The 25,040-nt window shown below is 42.3% G+C and overlaps 1 long non-coding RNA gene across 1 annotated transcript in view; it reads left to right on the top strand.

The window, feature by feature from the left end:
* Window positions 1-15,570, top strand: part of 4933406I18Rik (RIKEN cDNA 4933406I18 gene) — a 99,683-nt gene extending 84,113 nt beyond the window's left edge. Inside the window, exons 2-4 of the long non-coding RNA NR_029437.1 lie at window positions 9,798-9,909; window positions 11,408-11,596; window positions 15,267-15,570. This is a non-coding gene — a long non-coding RNA (RIKEN cDNA 4933406I18 gene). The remainder of the gene's footprint in view (window positions 1-9,797; window positions 9,910-11,407; window positions 11,597-15,266) is intronic.
* Window positions 15,571-25,040: the final 9,470 nt, after the last annotated feature.

The following is a 25,040-nucleotide window of genomic DNA, read 5'->3' as shown; positions in this document are numbered from 1 at the left end:
AGGATATAAATATAACCCCACAGACAGAGAAAAGTCTTACATTGGTTCACCTTGCTACACTTTGCTGGTCTTCATCTGTCTTCGCTTGTCGTGACTTCATAAAGAGAGGCATGCCAAAGAACTTCTTACCGTATTCTGGCTGCTTCTTGCCACTTCTGAGGACTTGTGTTGACTTGGCAGAGCCTCTCAGTTTCTTCTGGATCTAGCTGCTGCTATTGATTCATGTGTGGTGTTTTCTGATTGGGCTGGATTACCACTACTGACTCATGTTTGGGGTTTTGGTCTGAACTACTGACCTAGAAGGGAGGTTGAAGCACTTAAGAACCCTTATTAAAGTAGGTTTAAAAAAAGTCAAAGCCTACACTAGCCATAGCCACAAAAGCATCTTCTGCTGGAAAACCTAACTGAGGGCTGCCTGAGAGACCAAGAATTGCTGATGCAGACAGACAATGCCAGCCAATCAGGAACTGCTGTTTAAGAGAGATGCTTTGTTGGGACCAGTGGGGTGCCGGTGGAGGGTATTAAAGGAACTTGCTTCAGTGTTTCTTGCCTACTCCCAGTCTGTGCCATTAGCCATCTCACCTCCAACCCCCAAAGGCAAGTAGGGTTGGGCAGCAGGCAGTCCAGCCCACAGGCAGCACAGAGTGAGTTCCAGGACAACCAAAGCTTGGGGGAAAGAAAGGAACAAAGAGAAAGAAACATATTAGCAAGGCAAACTTGTCTGCCTTTCTCAACAGGAGACTTAATAGCTCTAGAAAAAGAGCTATATATCAGGAAAAATTATGGCAAGAAGTATAATCCATATGCCCTATATATTAATTAAAATGACAGAATTACCCACTACCTAGACCAATAGCCTAGGCTCCTGTGACCGTGATTGCTTTATTAGAGGTAGAGGTCCCAGGCAGTTGCCAGTCTTTAGCCATCAGGCCCAGATTTGAGAGATTTTCCTGTGGAGGAGGAACTTGGGGGATTAGCCTACCTTGTCTAGGAAAAATGGGCCAATCAACTCTCCAATGTCCTGCTTGTCCACCGGTCCTGGTGACAGGCAAGGCAATGGGGCAATTTCCTCCAATGGTTAGCATTCCCACAATCCAGGTGGCATCATCTGTATCCCACAGTCTTCTTTGGAGACCTTAGGGTTGCCACTAGGAGCTAGCATTTTGATCCCTGTTGGGTTCAACCTTAAAATATAACAATTTCTTAATTAAGCTCTTTTAGCATTAAAATAAAACTTCAATTCATTAGTACAGCCCATAGGGAGACTAGCAACTTTGTAATTTATTGATCCTTTCGCAGTGCACCATTACAGTATATCACAATTTCTTATATGACTCAGTTTATCCAAATAGGTAAAGCTTAACAAAGTTAGCAAATGTAAGGAGGCTAGACATACATTCTTTTTTTAAAATATTTTTTATTATTACGTATTTTCCTCAATTACATTTAGAATGCTATCCCAAAAGTCTCCCATACCCTCCCCCCTACTTCCCTACCCACCCATTCCCATTTTTTGGCCCTGGCATTCCCCTGTACTGGGGCATATAAAGTTTAGACATACATTCTTAATCAGTCTCTGCTAGCCTGGATACACCTGTGGTGTGGAGAGTCAGTCTATGGGCTCCTGGCCAGTCTGCTCAGGTCACTGTCTTCCTGCATCATAGCACAGTTTCTTGTGTTTAGTGTTTGGTGCTCATAGCTGTGGCCCTAGATCTAGCCTTTTATTTATTTTTTAGATTACATACTAATAAAAACCTCATAATATAAAAAATTATTAACTTAAAATGTCCCATAGCCTTATACATTTAAATATTTTAAAAGCTATTTTTTAAAGAAAAAAATCCAGCTTTTTTAATTTAAATTTTCTGTGAAACTCCAAAATTTCCTTTTTAAAACTAGTTTAAAATCCCTCAACTGTGGGCTCCTATATTATCAAAAAAATAAAATAACTACCCCTTTTTACTTCAAGAGGGAGTATTAGGGCACAACCATAATCTAGGTAAGGCAAAGCCAAACTCCCAACAGGGCAAACAATTCAATGCTCAATATCTGGGATTCTCTCACAGTCCTCTATGCTTCCCAGGGGGCTTGGATCACCTCTCCGGCCCTGCCCTCTGCAGCACACACAGCCAGTCTTCTAGGCTCTTGCCGGCTCCATTTCATTGTGGCTGCTATTGTTGGTGGCCATCACATGGTACTGCCATCTCCAAAACTGCTATGGTCCCTCTCAAGTGCTGAGCCTCAGCTACTCCCCATGACTTTTTCATGCCTTTAAAGCCAATACCACCTGGGTAGCTCTTACATTACACAGTTTGGCTGCCAACACAGGGTACATTCTTATATATAAAAGCATGGAGGTGCAGCTTTAATCCCTCATTAAAAGAGCATTGTTTTTATGACTTTGTTTTCAGGACAAGAATTATCCTACAAAAAATGTATCCTAGTCCAAAAAGACTTGTTGTTGTTCCCTTCATTGTTTTATACTATGTTGCCAACTTTAATCAAGATGGTAATGAAGTCACATGGCATCCACCCTCTCTAACCCTAGCAACCCTACAAGTCACATGACTGCCTCCATCCCAATAGGGGACAGCAGCTAAGATGGCAGCAAGCCACATGTTGCTTATATCCCAAGATGGCATCACAGCACGTGGTTCTGCCTGCCTCTGCCTCCCAAGTGCTGGGATCAAAGGGGTAAGCCACCTGTGTATAGATTTTAACTATCAACCCCCTGTGTTACACATTTTAATTAACTTTTTGTCACAGAGTTTAAAGATTTTTAACCATACCTAATAAACTTAGAAATCTTGAGCTAAAGAAAGTTTACATAATAGTCTTGAGACAAGGTTTATATCTTAGCAAAAGTTTTAGGCAGTTAAATGAAGTCAATAGTCTAATTTTTTTTTCAGCTGTTTTGTTTTGCTCCCTTTTCCCTATCACAGCGTTAGGAGGCTCACCTGACATAGTACAAAGAGGAAACTTTTAAATAAGCATGCTTGAATCCAGAGAAAGTAGAACCTATGACCCAACTCCAGAGCCAACTTTTCAGTAAAATAAAACAGCATAAAACAACTTTTAATATTATTCATACCCAAAAGACATTTGAATCCATGCATAAACTAAATCCAGTGATCAAAAAGCTCAAAGATAAATTCTCAGCCTTGGCCACCAAAGCAGCTTTGGCAAAGTAGCATTAGCAGTGGTGGCTGGTGGCTGGTGGCTGTCAGTGCAGAGAAAGCAAAAACAAAACCAACAAACACAGAACACAAAAAGCTCACATACTCAAAGCAGACCAATCAGAAACAAAACATGCGGTGGCTACCATCATGCATACATTCAACTGAGCCTGACCCATTTCTGTCTCAGCTCCCATATTTGCAACAAAGCTTATGATCGAACCAGAAAGCACAAACCCATACACACACACAAAACAGAGAGACAAAACTTTCTACACCAGAGCCAGGTGGGCAAGTAACATCTCACTTTTTGCCCTGGACAGAAGAGCATTTGGGTCCCATCAAACCTATCTACATCCCAGACTAGAGTCTCAACAGACTTGATGACACAGAAAATCACAATGACTTACCAAAGGAGGCCTTTGTAGATGCTTGCAGCTTTTCTCAGCAGGGGCGTTCACTCTTATAGTCCATAAAACCAAAAGCATACTTCGGTGGTAGAGCTTTGGACCATCTCAAACTGTGCATCTCCTGGGGCCCCCTTCAGCCCTAAAGTCCCAGAGTGAAGGTCTGGCTTTACAATTTGGGTGGGTGCTCTAATCTCACTGGGGCCTCCAGAAAAACATTAATCCCATCATGTAAGAATAAGACCACTATCACAATTTTTGAGCCAATTTTGAAAGAAGTTTTGTTAAATACCGGCCAGGTCCATACCTGGGATTTACAGAATATGGCCCCAAAGTACATTAGTCAGAGGCTTCTAAAGGCAGTGCCCACCTTTGTCCAATCAAGGACAAGCATACATCCTGACATACTTCCTGCCATTGTATTTCCCATCTATGTATGATCAAGCACAGCCTGTGCAGTTGGGGCAACCAAGCTTGTTTACAGAAGTAAAAACATGTGACTTGTTCTCTTACATGAACAACATCCCTCTGCATTACAGGAAGTTATCCGTCCTTGGGCAAGTGGGGCTTACAGGTTGGAGGCATTTTTTATATATATATATAGATCTCTTCAGCAGAGTAATTTAAACTTAAAACATAACTTTAGCCTTCACACATGATGGATCATTTGAGTGACTGAGGTGGAGGGAATTGAGAGTTCAAAGTTAGCCTAGGCCATAGAGTATGACTCCATCTTAACGAAACTGGAAGAATTGCCTTTCTAACAATTTAAGTATGCTGTGATATTATAGTCACAGTGCTGTACAATTACAATCACATCTAAACTTTCTTCATTCCCCTGCAAACAGAAATTGTCAAGTAAATAAAAGCTCAACATTTCCTTCATTTACACCCACAATTAACTTATTTTATTGCAGGAAAATAAGATGGATTAGTGTCTAGAGGAATGATTGATTTAGAGATTGAGAGAGAAAGAAAACTGCATATTACTAAGTGGATGTTGATATGTAACCATGTGTTAAATGGTAGACTCTAGGTAGTGATTATACAAGTTTTTCAACTTCCTAATCTAAATTTTTTCTAGGCTCTGGGATTCTGATGCAATTAGTTCTATTTGTATCTAGACATCAACATTTCCCTCACCCCACCCCCATCCTCCCACCCCAAAGACAAGTGCTCAAAGCTGTCCTCAAATTTGCAATCTTCCTGCCACAAGCTCCCAAGTACTGAGATCACAGCTATGTACCATCACACCCACTCTTGAATATCAGGTTTGTTGGTTGGTTGGTTGGCTGGCTGGCTGGCTGGCTGGCTGGCTGGTTGGTTGGTTGGTTGGTTGGTTGGTTGGCTTGCTGGCTGGCTGGCTGGCTGGTTGGTTGGTTGGTTGGTTGGTTGGTTGGTTGGTTGGTTGGTTGGTTGGCTTGCTGGCTGGCTGGCTGGCTGGCTGGCTGGCTGGCTGGCTGGCTGGCTGGCTGGCTGGTTGGTTGGTTGGTTGGTTGGTTGGTTGGTTGGTTGGCTTGCTGGCTGGCTGGTTGGTTGGCTGGCTGGCTGGCTGACTGGTTGGCTGGCTGGTTGGTTGGTTGGTTGGTTGGTTGGTTGGTTGGTTGGTTTCGAAGTTTTCTGGATGAGTTCCAGTGTGCATCCAGGGATGAGAACTTACTGCACAATCCTGGAGGGATGGCTTAGTCAATATTGTGCTCATCACGTAAGCATGCTTTCAAGCCCTAGTACCCATCTGAAAGCCACTTGTCAGGGTGTGCCTGTAATCCTGGTGGCTAGGGAGGTGAAGATAAGCCAGCTCATCTATCTCAAGGTTCAGTGAGAGACTCTCTCTCAAAATATAAGGGAAGAGTAACTGAGGAAAGCACCCGATAGAGAACTCTGGCCTCTTCAAAGCATGCCCATGTCTGCAACACACTCACAGAGAAAGAGAGAAAGAGAGAGAGAGAGAAGAGAGAGAGAGAACCATCTACATCTAATCCATCTACATTAAATCTGTAGAGCCATGGTAAGGCAAAACAAGACATAAAGTAAATAGAAGGGGTGGCAGAGAGGACAGATTTCAACATCCATATCAGAGTTAGGGCTACAGAGCTATGCTTCCCTTGTCAATGTGGGCTCTGTAAAATGAGAAGGGCAGCTGCTTAGTGAGCCACTGAGAATATAGGATGGATCTAACAGCTTTAACATACAGATGAAATGTTGACAGTTAATTTAAGCTTTTCATTATAATGGCTCATCCTTTGACATGCTCCCTGTAGTTATAAAGAAGAACATACATGTGTTCAGAATGATATTTTCACCATCTTAGCATTCCTTTAAGTCTTGAGACATGTTAAGATGCACTTTTAACACATATACCAAAGCATTTATTTTTTGCTATTGTTATACCATCTTTTTTGGAGGAAAAGAGATTATAACTTATTGAAACAGAGTATTTTCTAACCTTCAGTTCTTGGATCAACAGGAAGTAAAGCCTGGGGAGAAGGTGACAGGGATCAATCAGCTGAGCTGAGGGGTTTGAAAATGTGACAGTTCCAGAAATGCAACTGTAATTCAGTTAATCATTTAAAAGATACAACGGATGCTCCAAAGAACTGACCCCCATACTGTTACTTCTATAAACCTTTCCCTACTCCATCTATATTAAGTCTTACCCTAGAGGCTCCTGAATGAAGCCAGAAACACCAGCATGTGCTCCCTTGTCATGAGACCCCAGCTTAGCTCAATACAGTTGACAACTGAAGGTGAAACCGTGCCCAGATGCAAAGAGTTTGAAAAGGACCAAAGGCCAGTCACAGAAGAGCTGTATCATGGTGAGATCCGAAAGGAAGTAGCCCAGTTAACAGCAGAAAGCATAATATGCAGAAGACCAGGAGTACCATGGGAAGGGAAACACAAGACAGAAAGAGACTTGTGAGGCTAGGGGCCTCAAGGTCATCCATCCTACTTGGCGGCTTGCCCTATGGTGCTTAGGTACATAGGCAGGAGTGAGGAAGTACAGAATGGGACAGTTAGAAGCAAGAGGACGGGGAGAAGAGGAAAGGAGGAAAGACAGTTGTACCCTCTGACATGGAAGGCCATGTTTTATTTGTCACTGGTACTCCCAACAAAGTTAAAGGGATCACTGATCCCAGAAGCCAAAAGGTAAACCTGTCCCTCCAAAGCTCCTGGCTTTGGCAAAGGAAGAAAGAAAAGGAAGGAGGGAGGAAGAAGGAGCCCATCCAAGCCAGATCATCACACGCCACACATAAGTCGATGCTTACTTTGATGGCCCTGAACCTTCCAGAAAAGGTAAAAGCTGCTATCTTCAATCTTAGGCATAAGGGATATATATACCCTTTCGAATAGCACAGTCTTTGTCTTGGTTTGTTCTTAATGAGGTCTTGTTGTCCCTGGAGTGCCACCTCCACCTGTGTATGATCACCTCACATCCTACAGTCTCCATAAATCTAGACAGTGGTGGCATGTGTCAGAGGCTCAGTATGGCTTTGACTCTGGATGTCTATCTCTACTTCTCCCAGCTGTGGCAGCTTTCTTCTCCTCTCTCCCTTACTCTGCTGTTGGTAAGGAGTTCCAGCACTTTATCTAATATGGAAACTGAGAGAACTTTCAAGGAGGGAAGGAATGTAATGGGCTAGCATAAACTCTCAACCCAGTTCACTGTGTCTAAATGCTCAGTCCCTGGAATTGACCCTTCTGGGCACTGCTTCTGTAGGGTAAAAGGGCTTATAGGTTGAGAACACAGCCCTAGCTAAGGTCATGTGGACCAAGAGACGAGTGTCACCACAGCAAGAGACTGCTATTTCCAGAAATAAGACTGTACAAAAAAAAAAAAAAAAAAAAGGTCAGATACCTGCCTCTGTCAGGTTTACACAGGTAGAAGTAAAAGCAGAGGACTGAGTCCATGTGTGTCTACATTCAGTTTTTCTTTCCTACTGTTATATCTCCTTTGCTAGGGAATACATTTAAAATCACTGTCAGACTCCTGGTTTCTATCTCTGCCCTCTCTGCTAACCAGGCTTTTACCCCCAGCCTAGAGTCCACTTGGGTGGAAATGCACCCTATAATGAACCCGGAGTTAATCATCTGCAGGTTTCCCCTGATAAGTCACAGTATGTTTGCTGTGCTCCTTCCAAGAGTCAACAGCAGCTGCAGGGATGTGCCCACAGTGGCCTATGGCATGCTGAGTGCTGGTCCAGATGGGAGGCCATGTGCTGGGGGAGTACTTGTGGCTGAATACTACTATCTGGAATGCCTCCGTTGCCCTGAAGGTGCTTGTCTGGGACTGCAATGGACACAGCTTAGAGATGCCAAAAACTGAGCCAAAATTCACTGGGCGTACAAATGCCCTGACGTCAATGGAATTTACTCATAATTTAGGCCTCATGTGTGATGTACTGTCTGAACCAAATGATCTGTCAAAACAATCAGGGAGTAAGAGGAAAGGACTGAACAGGGAGAGGGAACAGGAGGAGAAAAAGGAGAAGTGACAGAGAGGAGGAGGCTAGAACACAGCAGGAGCTGTGCTGGTACAGGCACATTTGGCTCCTGGGGCCAACGGTCCCTGTAAGTTTATTAGAGCATCAGTGCCAAGTAAAACATGGCCTTTTACGGCACTGAATTACGTGAGTGCAGAGCTGTTAAAATCAGTGTAGCAAAAATCCAGCTGGCTTTGGCCAGCGCCACAAAGTACAAAATGATAATCGTACACACTGCCAGCACCTACCTGAGTTTCCCAGATGTGGTGGCCAGGACAGACTTGCTGGGATATACATCTCCACTCTTTAAAGCAAGGAATCTGCACTCAAGCAGTGAACACCTGCCAATATTATCACTCTGTTCAGAAGAGAATTTATTATGAAGTGCACAGAATTTCAGCCTTAGATTCCTTCCCTTGCCTGGATGCCTGGAGTCATAAAATGTTCAAGTGTGGTAAAGAAACAGATTTTAGTCACCAAGAGTGAGTATGCTAGCATTTCTGGGAAACTGCCTAACTAGATCTAAGGAGAAAATAACCCAAATCTTCACAATTCTTCTGATCACTTGTTATGATTTATTTTTTGATTCTAAACAAAATCCATATTTATAGCTATTTTTAAACCTTTAAATTATTCTTATTGGAAACAAAAAAATTATTAAATTTCAAATTCTACAAAATCTAATTCTATCCCTATCTGCCCCTACTGCCTTCTTCCCTGGTAACTACATCTTGATTTTCATTTGTGGAAAGGTCTAGTCTATCCAGCCAGTAGTAGACACATGATCCAGGCCTGTCCAATCAGGGAGACTGTAACTGGTTCAGAAATAAACGCACGATTCGATTTGTGGTAGTGAGAATCAGGGCCAAAGTTTTTGCCAGATCTTCTACCAGGTTCCAATTAAAAATCTTGGGAATGCAAGTCTGACCCTGCCAACAGACACCAGGAAGTTGCCTGAAAATACAAATAGCAAAGAAGGAATCTGAGCTGAGATAAAAAAGAAGCCAGGGCATGATTGGATCAATTTACACATGGCTCAGCTGGAAAACCACCTCACTCAGTGAAGCAGGCTGTTGGATGCTTTTCCAAAGACACTTAACAGGCACAAGCCAGACGTAACAGCTCACAAGACAGACACGGAGAAAAGCCTGAATGTGCCTTTTGAGGTAATTAAACAATGCTTCACTGCTCACTAGCTCCCTCCAGCCAAGTGCACAGCATGGAATTCAACACCACCACCACCACCCACCCACCCACCCACCCACCCACCCCAGTAGGCTTTGATGACTTGACAGGAAAACTTCTGACTTAATCAAAGGAAGACAGACCAGATACGACCATCAAGAGATTGATGACTTACAACAGAAACCAACTCAACCAGGCCCTCTGCTTTCTTCTTAAATTTTTTTAAAGATTCATTTATTTTTGTGTATGAGGGTTTTATCTGAATGTGTGTGTATGTACCACATGTGTGCCTGGCATCCACAGAGGCCAAAGAGGGCTGGGAGCACAACCCCTGGGCCTCTACAAGAGCAAGTTCTCTTTTCTGTTGAGCCACCTCTTCAGCAATGAATGTGGTTTCTAATAACCAGTCCAGAAAGCCTCTGTTACTCCCTGAGGATGAAAATAACATCTGGTAGGGTGAGCAGGAGCTCCTCATCTGCATTTACCATCTCCTCTTTTAAGACGCAGCAAATTGTTTGAAGCATTTATTTCTCCTGATTGTGTTACAGATGTTATGAAGAATGTGCTAATGGAGCCAGGCACTAAGACTGCTCTATTAAAATCATCTAGCATATTGTATCCACTTGTCTTCTATGGATGTACAATTCAAGAAGATCAAAGGTATTCTTTAAAATCTATAAATGAAATTAAAATATCATCTAGAAACAATCTGGCTTTTTATTCAATGAGAAAAATTATTAATAAAATTTGCACGTTTTTCTGAAAAAGTTTATACAATTATATATCACTCGGGGTAAATATCTAATTAGACACATTTGCATAATAGAGTCTACCCAAAAGGGTGTTTCCTAACTCCAGAGGACTTCCTCTTGGGAAATACTATATAATTTTCTAGATTTATAGAACAGTTGTAAGTTGCAAAGCTATTTCTGCTTTAATACTAACAAGCATTGTAAGGCAATCGTGAATATTGCATTTGTCTTTAGATAGATCTTCAATATTCCAGAATTTTCAATTTGCCATATTAAAAATATAAGTATAAAAGTATATTAAAAATATGACTTGCTTGGGGAGCTAGAGAAATGAGTCAGCAGTTAAGAGCACTTGCTGATCTTCCACAGGACGCCAGTCTGACTTCAAACATCCATGTCAAACAGTTCTCGGTGCTGGGCATGCGCCTGACCTTTAAGCTACATCCCCAGCCCTTAGCTTTTGAGACAGGGTCTGGTTTTGGATCTCAGATGGCCTTTGAAGTTACTGGGTATCCTAGGCTGGCCTCACACTTATGGTTCTCCTGCTCCAGCTTCCTGAATGCTAGAATTATAGGGATAAATCACCAGGTCCAGCCTAAACTATCCCTTTAAAATCATTATCGTTTTAGATTCCTTGGCGGGACCCAGATGTACCCTTCTGTACTGCAGGCTAGCAGAAGTAGAGAATGTGAGCTGTGGAGAACACCAAGTACACCTTCCCTGGAATATATGTTTATTTTACTCGGTGCTAGATCAAAGAATCAAGCCTTGTACAGTGTTTTAAAACGTTAGACCATTTTATTCCAGACCCATGAAATACAAATGCCAGCAAGCACTTCTCATGTTTTTAGGATTAGGAGAGGGACTTTTCTTTTGATTTTTTAAAAAAATCCATTGTTGATCTTTCAAAATGAACTAAGCCTTTTAAAAGGATTACAGTGAACATTTTGTTCCTTGTAAAAGTTTCTATAATACCATATTTGTATGTTATTATCTACTTTCTGAAAATGTTGTCTACTGCCTAAACTTATGAATTATCACTGAGGATAGCAGGCCTACATGCATCTCTGTTAAAACGTAAGAAAATGTCAACAGTGTCTCCCTGTTTTACTTTGTCTCTGGTCCTTATAAGCCTATTCTACCAACCTTTCTTTCTGCTACAGTGATGAGTCACTGACTTTATTCTAATTTTTATCTTTAAACACTTTTTTAAAATAAAATATGTAGAAGTAGAATTGCAAATTTGAACCCAGATAATATCTCTTTTAATCCGAAAAGTACTACGAAATGAGCACTTATATTTTAGTAATGATACTACCCCGTATATATGGGTGAATGTTGGCTCTGAAAATATGTCCATGTCCCAGTATTCAGCCTCAGAAAATACCACCTTATTTGGATGACAGGTCCTTGCCGTTATAATTTAAGGATCTGAGATGAGCTCGTCCAGGTGGTCCTTAAAGCCAAGGGCAAGCATCTTTATGACAGAGATGGAGACAAGGATGAAGGAAAAGGACGTGTGCAGATGGAAACCAAGACTGTAGTTATGTTACCACAAAGCAGAGAACACTTGGAGTTACCAGAAGCTGGCCCAGGTAAGGAAGAATTCTTTGCTAGAGCATTCAGAAGCCTGGCTCTCGTGACACCTGCATTTCAGACTTCTATCCTACAGAAGGATAACAGGTTTCTGCTGTGGTTTAAACCACAAGATGTATAGCAATTTGCTATTATCCCTAGAAATCTAATCCCCCATTTTTCATTTTTATTAGTGCATGTTAATTAGTCAGACTAGAAATATTGTATTAAAAGGGGGGGGGCTGGAGAGATGGCTCAGAGGTTAAGAGCACTGACTGCTCTTCCTAGAGGTCCTGAGTTCAATTCCCAGCAACCACATGGTGGCTCACAATCATCTGTAATGAGATACGACGCCCTCTTCTGGTGTGTCTAAAGAGAGCTACAGTATACTCATACATAAAATAAATAAATAATTTTAAAAAGAAAAGAAAGAGAAGAGAAATATTGTGATGGGCCTGAGAGACAGCTCAGCAGGAAAAGCAAGCACTGCTCTTGCAGAGGGCCTGAGTTTGGTTCCCAGCACCCATGCTGGGCAGCTCACACTATAACTCCAGCTCAGGAGATCTGACTTCCTCTTCTGGCTTCCACAAGTACCCACACACAAGTGCAGAAATACCCAGACACATACACACATATAGTAATTTTTAAAAATTTTTTGAAACAGTAATACCATTGTAAAATGTTCATATGATACACTTTGGTCCCATCAACCCTCACTAGAGCCCTCCAACCCTTTATTCTCTCCCTCCCTGATCAACTTCCTCTTCAATACATCTTTTTATTTCATGGTGTGATCATTTATTTGTTACTCTAAAATACTCTTATTCTGTACTGAACTCTGACTTAGAAGTAGATACTCTTGGCAGCAACATCTGTGGCCACTCACTTCTCATTAAAAAAAACAAAACAAAAACAAAAAACAAACCCATAAAGTTCTTCTTCCAGTCCAATGAGTTTCTGACAGCTGATGGCTGAGAAGATACTCAGCTTCATCTTGAGGTACCAAACTCCCAGCAGGTCTGTCTGTCTGTCTCTCTCTCTCTCTCTCTCTCTCTCTCTCTCTCTCTCTCTCTCTCTGTGTGTGTGTGTGTGTGTGTGTGTGTGTGTCTGTCTGTCTGTCTGTCTGTCTGTCTGTCTGTCTGTCTGTCTGTCTCTGTCTCTGTCTCTGCCTCTCTCTGTCTCTGTGTGTGTCTTTGTGTCTCTCTCTCTGTCTCTGTCTTTCTGTCAGTCGTCTCTCTCTCTCTCTCTCTCTCTCACACACACACACACACTCACACACACACAGGTGAAAATGGGGGGGATACATTGTCTTTAAAATCTTTTATGTACATGTACTTATTTACTGGGGCCAGGGCGGGGCACATGTGGGGCACAGTTCTGTCTGAGGACTCCTTACAGGAATCAGTTCTCCTCTTCCCTCAGGTAGACTCGGATGCCAGGCTTGTTTGTATGGATCTTTACCCAGAGGCACATCACTGGCCTCACGTCTTTCAGTAGATCATGTTTAACAGTTTTCAGAAAAGACAGTTTTCCAAAGTCTGTGCATTGAATTTGAACAGAGTAACTTACTCCTTCTGAGTCCGTTTCTTTTTTCAACTCTTCAACTAGTCCCATGCTCATAGAATTCTAAGATAATTAAATAAATCTAAACCACTTAGCAGATATTTGGCGGAACGTAGGTGTTCAAAGATGCACCCTTTTGCAGATGGAACCCCACACAGACTGCACAAACACCTTTGTGAGGCAAGGCCTCCAAAGGGCAGCACCGGAGCGTTTAACATGCAAAGCCTTGGACCTGTATCTGACTCTTTTGCATGTAAGCACTTACACCCAGCTGCTGTCAGCTCTTGTTTCTTGCCAGCTAACCGCCACCCTCTCCCCCAGCCTTTTCTACTTCCTGTTTACGTAGATTGCTGCTTCCTGGCTGAGGGAACTGAAGAGTTTCTGCCAGACTGGCTTTCCCCTGGACCCAAGCTAAGAATGCCTTCTTTACTTTCTTCTGGTTCTTGTAGCAAAGCCATCCCATTAAGGAGGAGCAAACTACTTCTTGAGCAGTTCCCAGCTAAGCAGCCGGGGCTCTTTCTGGCTCCTGAACTGACTCAGACAGACATTAGTCTTACTGTTTCTGGTGTAACAAATGCAGAAACTTGTCCCTTCAAGCTATTAGCTCAGCCCTCACTTAGAACTAGGATGACAGTATGTTGCCAGGTCCTGCTTTTTCACCTAGGTCCTGCAGATCTGCACTCGGGTCCTCATGATTTCACAGCAAAGGTTCTTACCCATTGAGGCATCTCCCCAGCACAATAATGGTTATTCTAAATGCCCTTCTCTGAGCGTTAACCAATGGGTAATTTGGGGAGGCAGGAATGAAAGGTATCAGCCATATCAGGAATGAAAACCTATTCCTATAGTCTCAACTACTGAGAGCCCGAGACAGAAAGATCGTTTGAGCTCAGGAATTTGAGGGTAGACTGAGAAATATAGCAAGGCACCCCATCTCATAAAACAAAACAGGAAAAAAAATAGATGTGGCTTTGATTTTATTCTGCTCTTTGCTGGCACAGTGATTCCCTTAGGCACAGCAACCTATTCGCTGCCAGCTTAAATTTTTTCAAGTTGTTATCACCTTTACAGAATCAAATGTGGGACTTGGCTTGCTTTGCAAGTAGCACATTGGCTTTCTCTAAGCCAAGCATTCACATAGCAAGGCAGACTCTGAGAAGACAGCCTGACTCTGTAGGATCTTTGGAAGCAATGATTCTCAAAAGCACTGCACCACCTCCTACCTCGTCACCACCACGGTCAGGGCTTCCTTTTCTGCAACAGCTACTGCTATGTAGGGCCCAACCAGCTCCATTTCCAGCAGAACTCTTGACTTCCTCTCTGATGACATTCTGTCTGTGGTTCAGATGACTGTTTAGAGAGTCTCATTTCTACTCTAATGACTCCTGTGTTACTCACTCACTGAGTGAGATACAGTTCACAATCTCTTTTGTTCTATAACCATTGTGCTTACAAAGGCCCTAATGAGCATCCGGTAAAAAGCAAGACTTTGAAAGAACTGATTGACTGCGGGAAACTAGGACAGAACACTCCAGTCGTGGAGCTGATGGTTAGATTCCGGTCTAATGATCTAATGTCACCATTACGACACTCTGTTTTGACATGGTAGATTTTAACCAAAGAAAGTGAATGAATACAGCCTGTTTTTCTTTTATCCATGATAATTGTTTATAGTAATAGCACCATGATCATGTTTTCTTAACATATGCATAATTGTAGTAAGAAATAAAATAGACCAAATGATTTAGTTTATATCTTAATTGCCAAAAAAAAAAAAAAATCCAGAGAAAGGATAGCTCAGGGCTTTATAAAAATATGATGTGTAATTTTTAAAATTGTAAGTCTAGTGTTGAAATCAGAAGTGGTACAAAGTTGAATTCTAATGTGTTGCATCTTGAAATCAGGTTCTACTATTGGAAAATTGCAAATATTCAGAATCTTTTATATTAAATGATAAAGAATAGTTATGTAATTCATTTTCGTAAAGTCTGTGAAAGAAATACATTGCCAATCACATTTGATACGTGTAGTAATAAAACTATATTATTTGAAAGAAATGTTATTATCTTTCTTGCTAAAATTATATTTTCCTGGGTATTACAAATCATATCTTTTATGTGTTTATAGTCTCAACATGATTTTGTAAGTGTCATATTTAAACCATAACAGAGAAAGCAATGTGATCATGGAAATGGAAAAGGTGGAGACTGGAATGACTCCATATCAGGACTCAACCTGTCACTACTGACTTTGAAGATGGAAGGGACCTAAAAGACAGAAGCAGTAGGTGGCCTCTAGAGGACAGAAAAAGTAAGGAAGAGTTTGTTTTCTCCAGAGCCTCTAGGAAGGAGTTGGGCCCTGTGGACAACCAACTGGATGTTAACCTGTGTAACAGCTCTGATCTGCCAGCCTATAGAAGAGTAAAATGATGAAAAAATTGTGTGGCTGAAGAATCAAGTTCATGATAATTTGTTATGGCAGCAATAGGAAGCTAATGCAATGGACGGTGGTCAGTCATTGACTTCCTATGCAAGACAGCATGTGTATCTATGAGGGCAGTGCCCAGGAAGTCAGGCTGTGGAATTCCGTGTCAGAGAAGCTGGGGAGGTGAAGGCAAACATTCCAATGCTGAAAGTGGCTCCATGCCGTCTCTCTGATCTGTTCTCATTTCTCGGTTCAGCTGGAGACGATCACTCTTTACTCTCCAGGCCTGCACAGGTAGGGCAGTAGGAAATGTGGACAAACTCCCAAATAAGCCTTTTGGAATTTTCCTAGCCAGTCCCTCTGTGTTCTTGGAAACTAACAGAAGCTCCCACTCCTCAAGTTTAGTCCCTGATGGGGAAGACTGCAAGACTTCCTGACACGCAATCAGGGTGCCTCTGGTATAGAAGATAGGACTCTAACATACATGCGAGTACCTATCTTCCTTATAGATACCTGGAAACTCCGTGTGCTTTGCTTACTTTCTTGGAGCCAAAAAGAAAATACCAGACAAATACTGTTCCTAGTATGCACAAAATTACCCTCTGAGTTTTATAATCACACTTCACACATAACATACACACAGTATATAGACTGCCTTTCTTTTACTCGCCATGATCCCATAAAGTAAATCTTTTTTATCTCATATATAAAAACCTTAAAGTCCACAAGAATTAAAAAGCTCATCCCTCATAATACAGCTAACAAGCAGTAACCTAGATCAGTCTTTCTCCAAGGCCTGTATACTTTGTTCACCACACAACCCACTGTCTCAGCTATACTATACTAATTCTAGTTCCCAGGGGCCTCCAGATCTCAGAGTGCCCCTCAAACAGGGCTGAAATCTGGACAATTCAGGAATCGATAATATTTTCCCAGTCCTAACTTCCCGCTAAAATTGCCCCCTGAGAGACAGTCCCTTCTTGGGCTCCCAGTCCTATGTATCCATTTCTTCCTGGTTTCTCATCCTTCTCTTCATCCCTGTTTCCTCTCAGGTCTCATTTGCTGTGATAGGGGGAAGTGCAACACGGTGGACTTACATCTTGGCAAGGGCAAGATCCAAGACAAACATGTCCCCAAATGAAAAGGATTCATTTTTACAGCCAGCAAAAAGAGCATGAGAGTTATTTATAAAGCAGTGGTCTCCTGGAGCAGAAGCACCGTGTGGATTTCATTCAAGGAACCTATATGTATTTTTATAGGTGCTGGTCTATTCCTGAGCATGCTCAGTTCCAAGTCCTAATTTAAGAAGGAACAGTAGCAGTAGTAGATGTATTTTGGGCATACTTAGCTCATGGAAATGGAGTACAGCATGTGTTGAAAAGATTAAAATGGTTTACACAAGAGTCACTAGACACGCTTACTTCTGTCCTAAGGAAAGGACATACCATGTTTGTCCGTTAAGGTACCGGCCTCACTTAGCAACTAACAGAACGGGGGAAGGGGAATGAGATGTCATAGAGGGCCTAGGCTAGGAAGATTAGGGGATAAGAATTCAGAGCCCTATTTGCCATGCACAGTACAGTGTGCCTAGCAAGTATGCAGCTCAGTTACCAAGATGGTGTTACATCCCAAGCATCCTGCCTCCTGCTTCCTCTTTTCTTATTCCTCCACCCAACTCTTGCATGGGGTACCCAGGTCCATCTTACCAGAAGAGGTAAAGGAAAGTCGCAGGAGAGGATAAAATGAACAGAGGCAGAGACAGAGGATGGAATAATTGCCCCGTTCAGTTTCCTTTCAGTCCCTTGGCTGCTGCTCTAAAGAGTTTTTCCCCCAATCCTGTCGGTCCTGCCATGTGCCCCAAAGTTCCCATTCTGTCATCAGCCTACACCAGTGTTTTTCCCCTGGGGAAGAAAGACACTGTTGTAGTTTAACTCTGAAGTACCCCACCCACCACCAAAGTCTTCAGTATTGGAAGACTTGGTCTCCAGCTGGTGTATTCAATCACTGAGAGATTGATGGAGCACGTGGACTCTGACTTAATCAGTGAATCAGTCCATTGGTGATGGCGTTACTGAGAAGTGGTACTTTTGAAGGCGGGTACTAGTTAGACAAGTAGGTCACTGGAGTCATATGCTTAGGATACATGTTGTCCCTAGCCTCTTCCTCTGTTCTCTCTGTTTTCTAACAGCTCTATTCCATCAAACTCTTCCAGTATGATGTTCTATCTCATCACAGGAACTAGGTGACTATAGGCAGTAACCTCTGACACCATGAACCAATATTATCCCAGGTATTTGATAACAGCAAGGAAAAGTATGGCTACCAAGGTATCACTCTGGGCATTCATTTGACAAGCATGTACACCAACTGTATGCTGGACTAGTGATTCAGAGATCAATAAGAAAGATGTCCCCACTGTACTCTCACAGGAGCCAAGTCTTATGCAGTGGCCATGAGACCCTTCCAAACTGAGTCAGCTGGATTGCTCTGAGATATTATGAGGTCTAGGTTTTGAAACAGATTTATACTTTTGCTTCACAACTTCAACCCCAAGTATATGCTTATCTTATACAGTCATAGATTGTCACACAGGGAAGAGTGAACATTTCATCTTGGAGGGCCAATTCTGATCAATGTAATGTGGTTGCCCTGAGTCTTGTACTGAGGAGATTATAAAACTCCATGTGTGCTCTACTGGAAAGGCAGCTAAGCTAAACTGGCAATGCCAGACAGTGTAAGAGAAAGGCAAGACAAGGGTGCTACATATTGCTGTCTCAGCTTTTATGTAGAATATTTTCATCTCACTCTTGTTTTATACTTGGTCATTTCTCAGTGGTGCCATGAGTTCTAGGAATGCCAGGATAGCCTGGAAGGAGGAAGGACAGAGACTGAACTCTACTGAAAGGGAGCATGGTAAAACACAGCAGAAAACAGCAGACTCCGGGAGGCATGGGTTTGGAACTGGACACCACACCCTTCTATAGACTGAGCCTGGATGTGTCCCAGGTCTTTCTTGTTTTTTGAGTGACTTGTGCTCTGCACATACAGCCATCTTATACTTAGGAACACTACTACCCGACACTTTAGGATTACAATTAGGGTCATTTAAAAAAAAAAAAAAGGAAACCACCAATGAAAACACAAAATAGGAGGCCCTGCAGTAAGTAGATGCAAAAAGAATCTCATTTACAGGCAAGAGCTGAAACAAAGCAAGCCATTGCTTTTCTCTAGCTCAGCTAGGAATACACACATTGAACAACTCTGCACAGGACTGTGCTTTGAGCTGACAAATGCCATCAGGTGCACAGATTTGCCATTATGGAATGTACAAATGCTGGGGATGGGTTACTCTGGTAAGCCTAAGTAACGGTACTCCCACACAGCACAGATCAAATGGAAAAGCATGCATGCAATGTGTTTCTGTGATGCCAGGTAGTTCTGTAGACAGTAAGTGTGCCTTCACTTTCTGTGCCTCATCTGCCTTGCTCCTACCTGACAGGGAAGTAGACACCAAGAAATGCCTTGCCAAATACATGTCCCCTGGAGCACAAACCAAAATCTACTGCTACTAGGTCAGGTAGAAAAGGAAGTTACTGCTGAGTGCGGTGGTGGATATCTTTATACACACTCAGAAGACAGTGGTAGTTGTGAGTTCAAGGCCAGCCTAGTCCACCTAGCAAATTCTGGGTCAGAAAGGGCTCCTATCTCAAGGAGAAGGGGGATACATTTAAACACATACAGGAAGCAACCTTTAGGGGACATTGAAGTGCCAGAGTCAAAATCAAGCCACCTAAAATGGAACTGACACAAAACAGAAGCAGTTCCACCTCTCACTCGGCTCCATCCTCTGCTTCCCTTCAGTGTTCTGGATGTCCGCTGTCCTTTCTGCTTCTCTCAGCAGACAGGCTTCCTCTGCTTTCTCTGGCTTTCCTGCACCTTCATAACATCAGCTCTGTGTGGCTTTGGCTTCCTTGGCACTGATTCTAGCCAGACTCTGCTAGGTCTGTGCACCGCACACCTGTCATGTCGCCTTGTCTGTCACCGCTCCCATTTTTGTAACACATGAGCTGACAGCACCTCTGGCTCCAGTGTTGGCCTCAAGCCAGGCTTGGTCCATGGCTCTCTCCTGGGATGTCCAATCTGGTCTGGCTATCCTCTGTCACTTCTGTCATTGCTCTGTGTATCTTTCTGCTGCCTCGTGGCTTTGTTTGCTCAGACCATGTTTATTCATGGTTTCTGCTTACTCATGAAGTCTGACTGCTGACTGCTTCTTCGCTCACATTTTTTTTTCTGTTTCTGCCATTTAGATGCTCAAAAGAAAAATCTTTTAAACACTGTTAATTGCCACAAATTTGGGTAAAACTTTCTTGACAGGGCACCTTGTAGCCTATTGATCCACTGCCCCTAGGTAAGGGTCTCCCACTGCCCCCAAAGCAAGGAGTAGAATTGGAGGTATCAGGATGCATGTAATGTGTGGCCATATATGTTTAAGGACTTCAACAAGCTAGTTACACAAACCCTTTTACATTTTTATTCCCCCTCCTCTCTCTCTTTCTCTCTGTTGTGTGTGTGTGGGGGGGGGGTTAGTATGGGTGTGTATATAGCATGTTTGTATAGTATGTGAGTGGGTGGGTGGGTGTAGGTCACTATGTGACACTGAGTGTAGGGACAGAGGGGAGGAAGGGATCTTAATGGAGAGGCAGGGGTGAAAACAGACAACAATTAATACATGTATGTGGTAGTTGATATATATGTCAGCTTGCAACAATTTAGAATCACCTGGGCTGAGAACCTCACTTGAAAATTGTCTTCATTGCTTTAATTGATATGAGAAGACCCACCCCAAAATGTGGACAGCGCCTTTTGGCAGCAGCCCTGATAACAAGGAACCCAGGAGAAGAGTGAGTGGTTATTAGCCTTTTACTGGTAGGCCTTCCCTTTGAAGCTGCTGATTCCCCCACTGATGTTAGGATTCCACCATGGACTGAGAACCACTGGCTCTCTAGGATCCCTCCAGATTAGGATCGCTATTTCTCAGCATCACAGGTATGAGGAAGCTGTTGTAAGTTTTTGGAAGGCATTGTGTAAAATGATGTATTAAATTCTTTCATTTTCTCTCCCTTTAAAGATATAGTGTGACATAAAATGGGGAGAAGGATACAGTTTGGGAAGAGGAACTGAACTAGCCTGGATGCATCAGGATGATGGAGAAAGAAGATGGAGCCTGAATGCATCAGGAAAACGGAGAAGGGGGTGGAGTCTAGATGATCAGGAAGATGGAGAAGGGGGATGGATAAAACACATAGTGCCATATGGATGCCAAACACCACAATGAAATCCACCTCTTTATGCACTTTGTGCTTTGAGATGTAATTTTTTAAAACCCGAGTTTCATGGTGTTTGCTACGAGGACCCAGGTTCAAGTCCCAGTAACCACATGTCAGCTCACAACCATCTGTAACTCCAGTTCCATGGGATCTGAGGCCCTCTTTCTGGTCTCTGTAGGAGAATATGGTGCTCAGGCACACATGAAGAGAAAGCACCCATTCACATAAAATAATTTAAAATTTTTAAGTAAATCATTTAATTTTAAAACTGCTTTTCAATCTTAGAAATGTTAAAATGTGCAAAAGTACACTTTTCAAACGAGGTGATAGACAGACAGATAGACAGTGGTGAAGATCACATTCAAGATTTGAAGCTTGCTAACCAGTTCCTCTACTATGGAAAACTCCTCCCAACCCAAGGATATAACTTAAATATGCAAATTTGTACATGTGATTGTGTCTATCCTACTGAAAACCTTTGGAAGGAAAGATACTAGCCATAGTATCTTTACATATTATCCATCTTTTCGTCTTTTTGTAGTGAACACACACTGTTTCTGTAATTTCAAAGCACACCATCCTTTAAGATGTTGTGTAGAACTCCTGTCTGCTGATTGAAAATCTACAACCAACCCTCAAGTAATCAGTACCATGTCAGCCTTCAGTCTCACAGAAACCAATGGCTCCCAAAGTAGCCGGGCAACTGTGGCTGTTTCAAATGAGAGCTGGTGAAAGCAAAGGCCTATGGTGGCTTTGGTGTCAGGGACAGGCATTTAGTTCCTGCCTCGGTCAGTTAACTTGGCTCATTCACAGAGGGAAATGGTAAAGGCACACTATCTACCTGGCTCATGGGGACAAACACTGTCAGACACTGTCTACCACAGACACAAACGTGTGGAAGGAAACAGGCAGTGGAGATACAGCTCTGCTGAGCACACTGGGCAACCGCTCTTTCCAGGGGCCAGCAGGAGACCAGGTTTTACAATGGTTGCTGTAATGTTATCATCAGTAGCCAGAAGTGAAAGTGGAAAAGGCAGCTCCGTTTACAATGAGGACTTCAAATCACCATTACATACTCTGGAGCCAATTTAGCAAGAAACATTGAGAAAACTCCAAAACCATAATGACACCCTGGAGAAACTCAGACTAGATGGACAGCAGACACGATACATGACTGAGAAGACTAAACAGCTTCAAAAGGCATAGGGTGAGGGGGTGGGGGAAAGGGGAGAAGGGAGGGAAGGACGGAGAAAGGGAGGGAGGAAGGGAGGGAAGAAAAGGAAGGACATAAAGGTAGGAGCTGGACTATCTGGGAAGAAGGGGGTGAGGATAAGTTGGAGAGAAAGAGAGAGGGTAAGTAGTAGAATGAACATAATCACAGTGCACAGTATACTCACATGGAACTGTAAAACAGACTGAAAATGAAAAGAAAAAAAGTAGTTCAATTTAGCCGGGCAGTGGTGGCGCATGCCTTTAGTCCCAGCACTCGGGAGGCAGAGGCAGGCCAGCCTGGTTCAAGGCCAGCCTGGTCTACAGAGTGAGTTCCAGGACAGTCAGAGGTGCACAGAGAAGCCCTGTCTCGAACCCCCCCCCCCCAAAAAAAAAGTAGTTCAATGTAAGGAGCTGTTCTGATTATTCTTTAAAGGGAAATGTTGAGGAAGAAATCTTGGCTGAAGCTCACTAGCTCACTCAGGTAAATGATAGCTGTTCCAGGAGCAGAATGGAGACAGGTGGGGACAGCAGAGGACGTGTGAGAGATCCCAGGGAGTAGCTGTGGAAAGATCAGCCCACACAGAGGTCTGGAGAGTGTCCTGATGAATCACACTAAGCAAATGCTATCATCTGAAATTGCCTTAATGTGATGTATTCCCCAACTCCCCCCTCTCATTTTTATTTCCTTATAAATGCCTTATTATTTAACAGTTAATATTTTTATTTTCCTCATTTTATTTAAAGAGTTTCTTTTTTTATAAGCAAAGAAAGGGTGGATGCTAATTGAGGCCATAATATGTGTTATTATAGGTAAACAAAAAGTAGTTCACTTATACTCCACCCACTCATTATTAACCACTGTCAGATTTTTCATTCTGCGTCTTTCTTTGAATATTCATATGACTGTGGCTATTGCCATGTGAATGATTTTGAGCCAAATGCACTCTAATTATGCAGGAAGAAATAAAAGGAATGTTATATGACACCATATGCTTTAAAAATATTAAAAGGTATTAAATTACAATCTATTTTCATTTGAAGATTTTAGTATTTATCACAAAATACAGAAAGTAATACAGTGATCTACTATTCCTAAAAGATAATATGCTGCCAATTTTAGAGAGCTGTAGCTTAGTGATAGAGCATTTGCCTAACAAACATGAAGTCAGGGATTCAATTCCCAGCACTCTCCTGACATACATCATATAAACTTTGTATGTATAAGTATTTAAAGAAACCATGAAGTGAAGAACCATTTGTTTTGTGCTATAAAACAAAATAAATGATTTAATTAAAAAGCAAATTATAAATGAAGAACAGTGGACTAAAGAACTACTGATAATAAATGGACAAAGTTGACTACATGGCAGGAAGGGGCAATGGAAGTTTGAAAGGTTGTTGATCTCTAAAGAGAGAGTCAAAAGATACACAGAACAAAATCCATATATTTTTTAAAGCTGGAAACATTATCAGCCTCACTAATTAAGGAGACAGAATTCTCTTCACTTCTTTGATCTATTTAGAAATAATTTTTGTTATTAAATATACATGAAACTAATCTTCAGTTTTTAATGAATTTTCCTATCTTACCAACTGTGATTGGCATATAGTTTATCTCATAACTTACTATTCTCCCAATCTATCTTCATTCTAGAATTCCTGAGAACTGCTGAAATTCAGAAGAGAATCCCTACTGCTTAGTGGTTACAGTAAATTCTGTCTGAACAACCTAGATACCCCTTCTCAGTGAAGCATCATTATCTTACCTGCTGAGGGTGTTGGCAGCCATTCTCAGTCCCATGTCTTTCCAAGATTTGCCCTCCACTGAAGAAAGCAGCCCTGCCCAAGGTTACAACCCTCTCCTCAACTTCCAATGACTGGTCAATGCCAGATGAAAGGGTATAAGGTCAGACTCTCCTGCCTCATGAAGCAGCGCCCGAAAGATAATTCCCATGGAACCCTCTTCTCCTGGGGTCACTACAGTGACTCTATCACTGTTACAGTTGTTTTGGTGGTGATGGTGTTTTTGCATTTTGTTGTTATTTTGTTTTGTCTTAGGTGTTGCTGAGATAGGGTCCCACTATGGCATCCAAGCTTGCCTCAAACTCACTCTGGAACTAAGGCTGGCCTCAAAATCATAGTGATCTTTCTGCCTCAGACTCCCACAAACAGAGATGTCCAGTATTTCCATCACACCTAGCTCACATCACTGTTGCAGAGTATTTGATCACATTGTAACACCCCCACCACCAAGATTGTATACTGGAAAAACTGTTTCTAGTTGTGCTGTAGCTCAGCCTTAACACACATTTTTAGATCCAAGAACACTGAAGGATAATTGATCACACTGTGAGATTATATACTGAGATTGTATCTAGTTGGGGTGTGGCTCATCCCTAGCACACACCTTTAATCCAAGAGCTTTCTATTTATTGTAAAGAAGATTAAATAAAGTCAACAGTAGGTCAAGAGGTGGAGCAAGCAACCAGTTGACAGGGAGTGAACATAGGAAAAAAACATAGAGTGAAAAGAAGTCAGAAGGATGGATAGAGAGACACACAGGAAGTAGAAAGGAGGGACATTCAGTTTGGAAGAGTTTATAAGATAGTGTGGAATGTAAACGAGAGGTCACCATTAAATCTCTCCCCTCAGAGCTCGAAGAATCCCATAGAAGTGGAGGCAGAAAGAGTGTAAGGGTGAGAGGATGGAGGGCACCAGGAAAAGAAAACCCTCAGAAGCAACTAAGAGAGGTATGTATGAGCTCACAGAGACTGAAGCAGCAAGCACAGGCCTGCGTGGGTCTGCACCAGGTCCTCTGTGTACATACCACAACCTTTAGCTTAGTATGTTTATGGGACTGCTTGCTGGCTGTGAGAACAAGTGGCTCTCTGACTCTCATGCCTGCTCTTGGGATTCTTTTTCCTCCTGTTAAGTTGCA

This window comes from Mus musculus, chromosome 7, assembly GCF_000001635.26.
Source record: "Mus musculus strain C57BL/6J chromosome 7, GRCm38.p6 C57BL/6J".
Taxonomy (NCBI): Eukaryota; Metazoa; Chordata; class Mammalia; order Rodentia; family Muridae; genus Mus; species Mus musculus.
The sequence above is the reverse complement of the archived record's forward strand: the minus strand, read 5'-3'. Positions and strand labels throughout refer to the sequence as shown.